This window comes from Pinus tabuliformis, chromosome J (genome assembly GCF_031772625.1).
Source record: "Pinus tabuliformis cultivar Carrire ecotype Pingquan chromosome J, CPIR1, whole genome shotgun sequence".
In the NCBI taxonomy this organism is placed as follows: domain Eukaryota; kingdom Viridiplantae; phylum Streptophyta; class Pinopsida; order Pinales; family Pinaceae; genus Pinus; species Pinus tabuliformis.
The window spans coordinates 1249076221-1249089564 of NC_142295.1; positions in this window are offsets into that span (position 1 = coordinate 1249076221).

Sequence of the window (13344 nt, forward strand, 5' to 3'; positions counted from 1 at the left end):
CAATGTTATTGGCCCATAATTTCTTCTTAGCCTGCCCAAGGGGTTCTTTTAGTGTCATCCTTTTCCATGGCTTTCAATATTTCACTCATCCTGGCAGCCTTTTGTACTTCTTCCTTGTGCATGATTTTACCAAGCTTGTAATCAATTTCCAAGATTGTCACCTTTTCTTTAAGGTTATTCATTTTTGTTGTTAGTATGGACATTTCTTCCATAACTTTAACCAACCTTGCTGCTTCTTCACCTGATGTATTTGTTGTTGATGTAGATTCTGTTGAAACTGGTTGTGTTGTGGCCATTGGAGCTGTGGGAGACAATGCAGCTACCAATGTGGAAGGAACAATCGTGGTGACTTCTGGGATGAAATTCGCTGATGTAGTGGCAATATCAATTTGCTTTAATTGGATCAAGCTGTCCAATTCTTTTTCTGTCTCCCTCAACTGGTCATTTAGTTTGAGGACCAAGTCCATCAACTCTTCATGCCTTGTTTGATTTTCCAAGACTTCCCGTGTCTGGGGATGCTACAATTAAGGTATCTTCAACTGCTTTTTGTGTGCTGTAATGTCATCATTCTTTTTCTTGATCAGTTTTTCAATAGCTTTGATGTCTTTGGGATCATGTCCCGATTCAATCACTAAGTCTTCCAAAGACTTGATTCTGGTGTCTTTGGCTTATGAGGAGGCCTTTTCCAATTGATACTGGGCTGAAATGTTGTTCAATGCGTTTTGCAACTGATGTCCAGCTATGGATTTTCCTGTAAGGGTGGAGTAAATCATTTCTCCAACCTGTTTGTGAAATTCAATTTGGTTAATGGGATGAATATCCCTTGGAAATACCTCAAAATCGATCCTCTTGAAATCTGTTGATGTCCTTGGTTGTTGTACAGTTGGCTTTATGAAGGACATTTGCATCTTTCGTTCCTTGATGTAAAAAGCTGACATCAACCTGGTTTGATTGGTAGGTGTAAGCTTTAGATATTGTGCATAATACTATGCCTTCAGTTTCTCATTTCTCATTTTGATTTCTTTGAACTTGTCCTTAATGTCCCTATCTTTATCAGTAGGTCTACTAAATGAGGAGACTTCTACACTGAGGTCCCTTTCTAAAATTTGACTCTGTGATGTAGATGGCTCCTCTATTTCTCCAGATGGAGTTGTGCCCTTGCTCATGTCTAACTCAGTATTAGTTATTTCAACTGAGCCTTTTGTGTCTTCCTATTCTGAAACAAGATTGAGCCTTGGCCTTTTGCTCTAGTTGGCTTCATATTACACATTTGATGTTTCCACATCTGAATTGGAGGCTCCCTCCCTATTCCTCTTGGGATTCTTTTCCTCATTCTGAGGAGTCTGCAAAATAGTAGGGGTACTCATGGTTCCTTCGTGCTCTGGTACCTACAGGATTGAGATTTCATCAAGATGTCTCTCTAGATCAAATAAGGTATTTTCAAAATCTACCTTTGTACTATCCTTGTCTATGGGAGTGTTTTCCAACCACTAAAATTGATTATCATATCTCTCTATCTCTGGTATGGGGTGATGAATGTAAGGTCCCAATTTAACCTTTTGTCTTAGTATGGTAATAAACCCTTGGGGGTCATACCTCCACATGAAACTATTTTGGAACTTAATTTGTTGCAAAATTTGATCTACTTCCTGCCCTATTTCTCTAGAATTGAAAATGAAAGGGCCTAATGGATTTTTGACATTGAATTGAGTTATTTTCTTGGCTGAGACAAAGTTAACTTCATTAGAGTTCATTATCTTCCTATAATACTATAGAGAAAATAACCTCATAGGGAGGTATTTGGGTAGTTTGTAGGGAAACGCTGGCAACCATAGATTCTTATTTCAGTGTGGTTTTGGTAAAGGTACCAACCTCCCACCTTATTTTGCTTGGACAATTGGAGGACTCTTTTGATTTCTTGGCTTATTCTGTGTGGAGGACTTCCTGTCAGCATAGTCATGACTGGATGGACAAAAGAGTCAATGAAGTATGTGTAGGTGTATGGTGATGAATATCTATGGAACAATGGTGTCCAAAATATAACAGACTTGGGCTCGCCTCTAGTATACAACTTTTGGATGGTGAAGGGAAATCTATCTGACTCATAATACAAAAACATGTGATAAAGTACAGATGAGTACTTGAACACTCTTTCATTTTGAATTTTGGTAAATTGTTCATGCATCCTTTCAGCTATGAACTAGGCATAATTGTACAAAGTAGCAGGAGGCTTCCCTCGGGTGAAGATGGACATGAAAGCCAAGATGAGTTCATCAACAAATTCATCTATGGTGTAGCCCAATATACATGATTTTATAGTTACAATTTTCTTTCCCCTTTAAGAGAAAATGGCAGAAACATATGGAGGGGCATCTTTAGGAATGTGCTACTCTTCTACAATGAAAGTTTGGAATATTTGGGCCAGTTTTGATGGACTCAATTTGGTGTATAGGTCTAAAAAATCCCCAGTGGAGAGTGGGGCCAGGTTTGGACCTAATTGGACTTGCAACATCTCAATGATTGACTCAATTGTAATGGTAAACAAGACTTTTTAGTCAGGGGACATTATAGCTCTCTGGCTAGGAATGTAACAGGAATGGCACATATGGACAATCTCAGGAGAAATATGTACTTGTGGAAACTGGTATTTGGGAAAACTTGAGTTCCAAAGGCCAATGTCATCAGAATGGTTCAGATATATGTCCTTACTCAAACAATGAATTTTAAGTAGGACTTCATATGCACTTGTGTTTCTTATTTGAAAATCCCTGTCTGCCAGGGGGATATGTTCAAGGCTAAATGAGTAGTTGTGATAGGTTTGACATCCATGGTGATGAGGGAAGCCATAATTCAGTTCTTTTGGATTTGAATTTGACCTTAAAGGTTTATTTAGAGGTTTTGAAGGAAACTCAGAAGCTTTCAGAAGGGTTTGGGCACACAATTTAATTTTTAAAGTAATTTCAATTAATTTTACTTAATTAAAACACTTTAAAGACTGAATGTTTTCAAATTGAAAGGGTTGTCTAGTAATTTGGCTTCAAATACCTGAAATTGGGTGAATTAACTTCAAATTCGGTGTTCTCGGCAACTGAAGAAGTTTGAATGGTTCTAGTACGGACTAAGAGGTTGATTGGGGTCTCTGCAACTTCTTCGGGAATGGAATTTGAGGTCAATTGGTGATTTCAACGTTTACAGGTGTCGCTATGGTTTGTAGAGGTTTACAAAGAAAATGAGTGAAAAAGGCGAAATAGGGCTTCTCGGCCTTTTTATTAAGCAACGATCACTTTTTGGCGGGTAAATTACAATGAACAGTGGGCGGTTTTTCAGGTTGGGCGGGGAGGCGGTTTCCCAAGTCATCGCACCGCTTTCATGGAGGAGGCAGTATTTTGGAGGGGTCACCCAATCTATGCTAGCGCTTGACACGTAGCATATAGGGGGCCGGGAAAAACCACTTTATTGGGCGGGTAAATGTCAGTCATCAGGTGAACCGTATATGGCTGTCGACTGTCAGATGTGGGTGCTGATGATTGGACAACAGTCGGGTGTCAGATGTGGGTGCTGATGATTGGACAACAGTCGGGTGTCAGATGTGCACGGATGAAATGGGCAGAGGTTTCAGGGGGCCTAGGGCTTTAATATTTGGCAGTTTGGGATTAATTATGATTTAATCCTGGGATTAAAAGATCGGATGGGGCTTAATGATGGGATTACTTTAGCTTTACCACGAAGTGGTGAATTAAGTGGGTTTTGTTAGGAATATGGGGTAAAAATATAGTTTATAGCTAAACTAATGGTTGGGGTATTATATACGGGAAAAGGTATATTGGGAACTATAATATTATGTTAAAAAATTAATATGAAAATGAAAGGAGTGAACATACCCATAAGCATAAATGTAATATTTGCGCATTTTATTCACATACACTCCATACTTAGGATAAAATATTTTTGTGGGTATTTTGGATGAAATGGAATTTAACATGGGGTTGTTTACTTTTCATAGGCAAATAGAGTTTAACCTTAGGAAAAGGGGTTTTTTTAGGGTAATGAAGGGAAATAAATTTTGTGATGAGAATTCTAACACTTGATGTCCATAATTCATTAAGCCGAGGGTCCGATCCAACCAAAAGTCAGAGAAATGCTCTGAGCCTTTATGACTTGAAGGATTTTAGTACTAGAATATTCTTGTGGATGGGGAAATTAGTAAGTAAAGGGATGAAATGAATGAGGGGAAGTTAATTAAATCAAGTTGTAAACTATTGTTTTTTCTTTGTTAACTGCTCATGCACTTTGAAAGATATGGTTGAGCATGATAAATGCGCTTTTATCCAATCAATTTTATACTTCAACAACCTTTCTTCTACTTACCCTAATATTTTTTCTTTATTTTATTTGGGTGCATTTAGGTTGTCAAACCCTTATCATTCATTTTTCTTTTGAGAAGTAAACTATCTAATTCTAACCTTATATCATCAAGGGCTCAGATTAAACTTAGGAGCTCCTTTTATTTTCTCTACCTATCTAATGATCTGCCAAGATTAAGCTGTTTGGTCGGATTTTATTCTCTAACTATAAACATAAAATTCAAAGCATGAAATAGTCAATATTAAGCAGTTTGACTACCATGGGTTGTGGCATGTATGACAAGCTGCACACAACCATTATTTAAGACAGTAAAGGAGTAAAATAACAGTGGCATTTAGACTTGCACACTTTCATGATCTGTTTTTGCTTTTGGGGTTCATATATTTTCATTTTTTTATCTTTTCGTATTCTTTTTTCCCTTTGATATTTCTTTTAGGACATACCCTCTTTACATTTTTAAATTTTTAATATGGAAAACATTTGTAGATAGCAAAGGTATGTACAATATTACAAGGCTTTAACCTTAACCAATTCAAAATTATGAATCCTATCACTATAGGACTCTAACATTGGTCATCATGATAGGTCAACTTGTAGGAGGCACAACTTTGGCATATGAACTTCAATTGATGTAATTTTTACATTGTTGGAAATGTCCTTGAGTGTAGAACAATATTGCAAGGTCTAGTGCATAAGCATGAAAGTTTTACCACAAAAAAAATCATGTAAGGCATGAAACTAGGACTAAAAGGTTTTGTACCCTAATTATCCAAACTAGGTCATGCCAATAAAATTACTCTTTTAAGTTGATTCCCTCATTTTTTCCGCTATAAAAGAATCAAGAAGTATGAAAAATTATATAGTGAATTCCAATGCAAATCAATAATAGAGAAAAATAATAGGTTGGCAAAAGCTCATAATTAAGCATGGAACTTCCGTGTGACTTGTAATTCCTTAGTTCACATGCCATCAAGACTACTTGTGATTTGTAATTTCTTGGTTCCCATGCCAACAAGTCTATATATGACTCGTTCGCAATTGATTCACATTGCATCAAACCTATGAATCTATAATCTCTTATAAATTCCTTTAAGGATAGGCCAATTTGGAGGACAAGGTGTATATAAATTTTGAGAGCCCCTTCTACTAGAGAAATAGAGATAAGGCTAAGGAAGGTGTCTCAAGGAGCTTGGATCTAGAGGGTGTCACAACGAGCCTCAAGGTAAATGTTGTTGTTATACTTTCCATTCAAAATTAACATAGGTATATGATTGTTCACCTATAATGTTTATGATTTTCAAGTTTTATTGATTATAAATTAGTAGATCTACTTGTACTTGAGCTAACTAGGTTAGATCTATTCATTCGTGTGTTCTTTTTATGCCCATTGAATTTGAGATAAGTATGTTTGTCTCATGTGTGTAGGATTCTACTTGCTAGATCTAGGGTAGGATTCATGAAGCTACATAAGATATGATCACTTGAGAAAAACCACCATTGTAAGGTAATAACTATTCTTCCTTCCTCATAGCATGAACTAAATGAATATTTTAGATCTAGTGAACAAGAAAAATAGATATATATCCCTTTATTTGTCTCTAGTCTCATTAGATTAAAGATAGGTTCTTCTTATCCATAGGAGGAATTCTCTTACAACAAAGAGAAGAGGGATTTCCTTCATCTCATGTTCATTAGGTTTTGGATAGGGAATTTAAGATGAAATCCTCATCAAACTCATCACAAGCCATCCATCCTCTAAAATTATCTTCTAAAGCATAGTTACCTAAAATCACTTTTGTAAAGAACTTAAAAATGAAATAACCCTCACAATTAACAACATGATAATCATACTAGAAGGAGCGGGAGGTTGTGGCATAACATATATATGAATCACCATTCTCAGCACCATATGATATTGTTAGATATAAGAATTTTGTGATCCATAATGTATATATCAGTCTTTCAGATTAATCACATCGTTGAGATTTGGTTGTCGTTTCAAACCAGCTAATGTGGTTCATCTTTAGGACAAGGTGAGAAATCAGTAGATTTGAGGGAATAAATAGCAAGAATGCATCACAACTTAGAGTTAGCCATTAGGTAATTTGTTAAATTGTTTAATAATTTAGTTGTTATGTAATAAATACATATTATGTTTCGATATTATAATTTAATAATATAAATTTAGCTGGAATTGTTTAATAATTTAGTTGTTATGTAATAAATAAATACTATGTTTCGATATTATAATTTGATAACATAAATTTAGCTGGAATTGTTTAATAGTTTAGTTGTTATGTAATAAATAAATATTATGTTTGGATATTATAATTTGATAATATAAATTTAGTCTCGAGTATCCAGAGTAGAAACCATATTTTTGTCAACTTTTCAAATCCCAAGAGGGATCCATCATCAGGACCAATCTGAATGATGATGGAAGAAGAGCTTTGTGGTAGGATAAATAGTTAACTTTATTTAGTTCTTATTTATTATTTTTATTATTAATAGTAATAAAATTTTTATCATAATTTTTATTTAAATTGTTTATTATTATTATTTTAATTTTTGTATTAGTTGAATATTGTAATAGCTCATTAATTAAATGGATTTTATAAAAAATTTCAATTTATTATTTTATTTTGATTAGATTTTATGTTGTGTGATGGGATTAATAGATTAATTCTACTCAAAAGACTAATTAATATTCTAAATAGTAAATAATAATAGTCGTCGTCGTCGTTGTTGTTATTATTATTATTATTATTATTAAATTTAATTGTTAAACAATACTAGTTTAAATTTTAATTAGTTTTCCAATTCTAAAAGTAATTCTTCTTATACTTAATTAATAATTATTCTTTATTAATCATTCGTTATTTTTATGATTGTAAGAATAAAAATAATTATTATTCTTAAATTTAAGAATAATAATTATTTAAGAATAATAATTATTTTATTCTTACCATCATAAAAATAACGAATTATTAATAAAGAATAATTATAATAATAATTATTAATTAAGTATAATAAGAATTACTTTTAGAATTGGAAAACTAATTAAAATTTAAACTAATATTGTTTAACAATTAAATTTAATAATAATAATAATAATAATAATAATGACGACGACGACTATTATTTACTATTTAGAATATTAATTAGTCTTTTGAGTAGAATTAATTTACTATTCTCATCACACTACATAAAATCTAATCTATTATATAAATTAAAATAAAAAAATAAATTAATAATTTTTATAAAATCCATTTAATTAATGAGCTATTACATTATTCAACTAATTTAAAAATTAAAATAAAAATAAAAAACTAAAAATTATGATAAAACTTTTATTACTATTAATAATAAAAATAAAAAATAAAAAATAAATAAAGTTATTAGCCGACCTTCAATCAAAATATTACTTTAACTATTTATCCTACCACTGGTCTTGATGATGGATCCCTGTTGGGATTTGAAACGTTGACAAAAATAAGGTTTCTACTATGGATACTCTGAGACTAAGCTCAAAAGAAATGAATCACAGATGCCTAAAATTGAGAATATAAATTTAGCTGGAATTGTTTAATAATTTAATTGTTATGTAATAAATAAATGTTATGTTTTGATATTATAATTTGATACTATAAATTTAGTTGGAATTTTTTAATAATTTAGTTGTTATGTAATAAATAAATATTAGTTTCGATATTATAATTTGTTAATATAAATTTAGCTGGAATTGTTTAATAATTTAGTTGTTATGTAATAAATAAATATTTTGTTTCGATATTATAATTTGATAATATAAATTTTTCAATAATTTAGTTGTTATGTAATAAATAAATCTTATGTTTCGATATTATAATTTGATAATATTTATTACATAACAACTAGATTATTAAACAATTTAACAAATTATCTAACGACTAATTTCCAACGGCTAACTCTGAGTAGTGATGCATCCTTGCTTTTTATTCCCTCAGATCTACTGATTTATCACCTTGTCTTAAAGATGAACCACATTAGCTGACTCGAAACGTCAACCCAATCTCAACGATGTGATTAATCTGAAAGATTGATATATACCATATGATATCTTGTGTTCCTTACTATGAATGGTTAAGGATAGGGACTTTGCAAAATTTCAAGGAAATTTTAAATCTCTTTTAGGACTAGGCTTGGAGAGAACATTAATCACTATGTTGGAATCTTACTTCTTATTATCCTATATCCCATCTCTTTAGATGGCACTGATTCTAAATGTTCATTATTCCTTTGTTCATTATTCCTTTGGGCTTCAACTACATCCCATCAATAAAATAGCCTTCACTAACTAGCACTAAACAACAAAGACTTTTCTTAATCCACACAAGGTAGGGGTTGAAACTAATATATCTAGAAAAAAAACAAAATGCAAATTGTAAAATATGGCTAAGCATTTTAGTTGGCCTTTAAACCATCCCTTTTTTAAGATACTCTAGAGTTTAAATCCATTATTATAAGAGATTGCAAAGCCATCCAAATCTTGAAGCTATGATAAGCAAAATTGATGAGAGGGAGGAATGATCCTCCTACTTTCACTTGTTCCATCACTTCTCTCTCCCACATGTGACATGTCACGTTGATATCCCTCTACTCGATGCTTCGATGACACCCCATTTATGATAGAATGAAAATTAAATTTAATTACTAACATACTTGTGATAATAAGCATAGATATATTTCTACATAATTATATTTTTGAAAGTCTTACTAAGATTCAAACTAGTCATTAAATTCAAAGTACAAGTTGCTAACCACTATACTTTAAAGTCATATATCTTACCTGTAAATGTTTTATTTAAATAATTTTTTATTAATAAAATATTATTTTCTTAATTAATAAAAATAGTCTAACCTCATCCAATGTAAATTACATGTTTTTCTATCATAAATAATATGCAATATTTTCCATTATCTTTAACTTAATTTTCCATTATCTTTAACTTAATAATCTATATGGTTTAATCCTTATTTTAAAAACCAAATTAAAATTTCAAATCAAATGTTAACCTTTCCTCTATATATATATAAAATATTATTTAAAAAGTTAACTTAGATTACAAATTAACTTGACTTTTTAAAAATATTTCCAATATTCTTTAGAGTATTTACAATTGAACAACTTTTTTATTTTTATTTTTATTTCCATTTTTCTTAATGAATTTTATTCCTTTTTATTAAAAATTTATAAAAAAAATTCAACAATATTAATTATTTTCATATTGGATGGATTTCAGTGGAGTAATGTTTAAAAGTATTGAATCATGCATTTTCGTAAAGAGTCATATGAGACAAAGAGACTTTTCTTTGAAAGTGGTTCTAACTACGAATGATAATCACGTTAAATTCTGCATCATTTTGAGCGGCCAAGTTGAGACTTTTCACTAATATTTCACATTTACGCACCTTTGAAGTCTGAAATCTACCTTTTAGTGAGGCCCCAAAATGCAATCTTCATGCTCTTTTCTTGTGATTTTACATGTTCTTTTAATTTTTAAAAAAATCTCATATAATATCACTTTACACGACTTTGTCTCTAATTGCTCACGATGCATCTCATCCTAAGCAGGAAGGAGGTGGGGTCTTAATAATAATTAATAATTTTTTTTGTTAGGTCTTAATAATAATTAATAATTTTTTTTGTTAGTGGACAATTTAATTAGTAATTTGAGACAAGTAAAATCATTGGAAATTGAGAGATCCAGGTTCAAATTTCCTTGTAGTAGCCTAGGCTACGGAGAGGAGCACAGATCGTAGCACATAGAGGTTTACTAGCAGTTACAAGTCAGGCGACTGTTGGGTTCCTCTGGTTACAAAAAAAAAAAACAATTAATATTGTCTTCATGTATAAGCAAAAATTTGTTTTAAGTTCAAGAAGCAACACTCACGTTGATGGCGAGATCAGACCTCCAAATTCAATAAAAACATATTTGAAGTTAAATAGAATGGGTGTACATTGTTGATTCAAAAAACTCTCTACCTTTAATACTAGAAAGTAGCATTTTGAATTTCGCCTTCCCTTTTCTTTGAAATTTTTCATCCTTTATTAAGAGGTAACATTTTTAAAATTGGATTCTCTTCCCTCTATTGAAACGTACATTCCATGTTTGATTACACCAGCCTAGATCCATCTAACTTAGGATTTGTTGAACATCTAATTATTTTGATCATTTTAAATATGCTAAATATGTCTCAAATTAATTTGGTCATTTTAATTTTAAACTTGCTCAGTTACCTCATTTGTTGAGATGCTAGAGACTATTAATAAATTGAATGATGAAATTATAATTTTGAATACAAATTGACTATTTAATAGTGTTGAATGATAGAAAATGTGTATAATAAGAATGTCGTCAATTACAAATAGTCTCTATTATGATAAATTTCTGACTATTTTCTTGTATTGTGCTTATTGGCACACCTGTTAGTTTTTCCATCCTTTTATATGGATCATATGAAAATGGTGGTTAAAATCGTAGACCATTGAATTTTTTTTTTTTTTTTTCACTTCTGGTTCACGGATACCCAGGTCAGTGGGTAGCCGCTACATCCAGGGTTGTTCAACACTGAGTGGACTCACCCGAAGGCATCAACACCCCTCGGCCTATTTACTGACCTAACCCCAAGAGCTTTCGGGATTCGACCCTGTGACCTCCCATTGGTGAGGCACTTGATTTGACCGATTGAGCTAACTCTTGGGGCTTGGACCATTGAAAATTTTAAATTGAGCTATTGTAGTAAATGTCATTCTTTGTCTATGTTTCTCTCGAATATTAATAGTAGCTTTCCCCAAACTCAGTCATTGTGACTTATGGAATGCTAAACCCCAAGTAAGTTTCAATGGTAGTTGTTTTATATTACCTCACTTTAATGAAAAGTGACTAACAATATTGAATGACAAAAAATGGGGATAATAAAAATGTAGTCAATTACAAATAGCTTACAGTTTCAAGAAGTGGACATTTTAGGTAAGTGAACCTTTTATTTAAGATGAAAATTCAAGTCTTTTATTTATGATTGAATTATTGTAACACAGAAATCAATGCACTTTGTCAATAATTTCTTTTATGCTTACACTAAAATCAATGCACACTATTAATCTAATTACTTTGAAATTAATGTACATAATACATCTAGCTACATCAAATAAAAAACAAATATCTACATTGAAATCAATGCATCTAGTGCAAGCATTAAAATAAAATTAGAAATCAATGTCTATAGTGAGATCAATGCATCTAGGACAAATAATCAAATAGATATAGAAATCAAGGTCTAAACTGACATCAATGCATCTAGTGAAAGCAAACAAATAGGATTATAAATCAACATCTACATTGAAATCAATGCATCTAGTGCAAGCATTAAAATAACATTAGAAATCAATGTCTGTAGTGAAATCAATGCATTTAGGGAAAGTAATAAAATAGGAATATAAGTCAAGATCTACATTGGAATCAATGCATCTAGTGAAAGCAAAAAAATAGGATTAGAAATCAACATCTACACTAAAATCAATGCATCTAGGGCAAGCAATCAAACAAGATTAGAAATCAACTACATTAAAATCAATGCACCTAGTGCAATCAATCAAATAGGATTAAGAATCAACATCTACACTAAAATAAATGCATTATTTCATTGAATAATATTGTATCTCCCCCTCATCTCTCTCTCCCCCCCATATCTCTCTCTTTGCCTCTCCATCCCTCTCTTTATCTCTCTATTCTTCCCTCTCTCTCTCTCATTGTCATCTATATCTAGATCCCCTCCATCTCTCCTTCTTTGTCTCTCTATATCACACTTCCAAACATACATGATCTCTCTCTCCATATCTATCTATCTCTCCCTCCCTCCCTCTTTGTGTCTCTCTCTTCTTCCCTCTCTCCCCCTCCATCTATATCTCTATATCCTTATGTCTCTTCTTATTTATCTCTCTGTCTCACTCCCTAAACATTCACACTTTCTCTCCATTTCTATACATCTCTCTTTCACTCCCTCTCTCTTTGTCTCTTTCCCTCCCTCTCTCTATCTATCTCTTTGCCTTTTCTCTCTTCCCTCCTGCTCTCCTCTCTCCCCTAGTCTCTCTCCATATCTCCCTTGTTACTCCCTCTCTCTCCCCACCTTTCTCTCAGTATATTTCTTTTTCCCTCCCCCTCTCTCCCCATCCTTCTATCTCTCTCTCCACATCTCCCTCCCTCCCTCTGTCTCTCTTCTCCCATCTCTCTCTCCCTACCATATATATCTATATCCACCACCAGATAGAGACCCCCCTCCCTCCCTCCCTCTTCCTCTCCCCTCGCCCCCCCCCCTCCCTCCCTCTTCCTCTCCCCCTTCTGTCTTCTCCTTCTCGCCCCCCCCCCTCCCTCCCTCTTCCTCTCCCTCTCCCTCTCCCTCCCTCCCTCTTCCTCTCCCCTTTCTGTCTTCTCCTTCTCCCTCCTATCATGTTTAATATTATAATGTTATAACACTATATTTGATATAATATAATATTATATTAGCTATTATGTTATATTAATCAATAACTATTGTAGAATATAATATTAAATTAAATTAAATTAAATGTGATAGTGTATTAAAATATCTTTATTTTATTATATCTATATCTATATATATATATATATATATATATATATATATATATATATATATATATATATATATTACAATATATCAAATTTAATATTATATTGAATTTAATAACATTAATATTATAATATATTAATATGAATTTTTAATATTAATATTATTATATATTAGTATTAAATATTAATATTCTATTTAATAATCATATTATATATGCAAATTGTTAGAAATCATATAATGAAGCATGTAGGGTTTTAATAATATTTTCCATCACCACACGACTCAAATAATTATCTCTATTGAAACTCACTAAATTTTTTGTGCAAAAAGTTTGATGGATGGTATGCC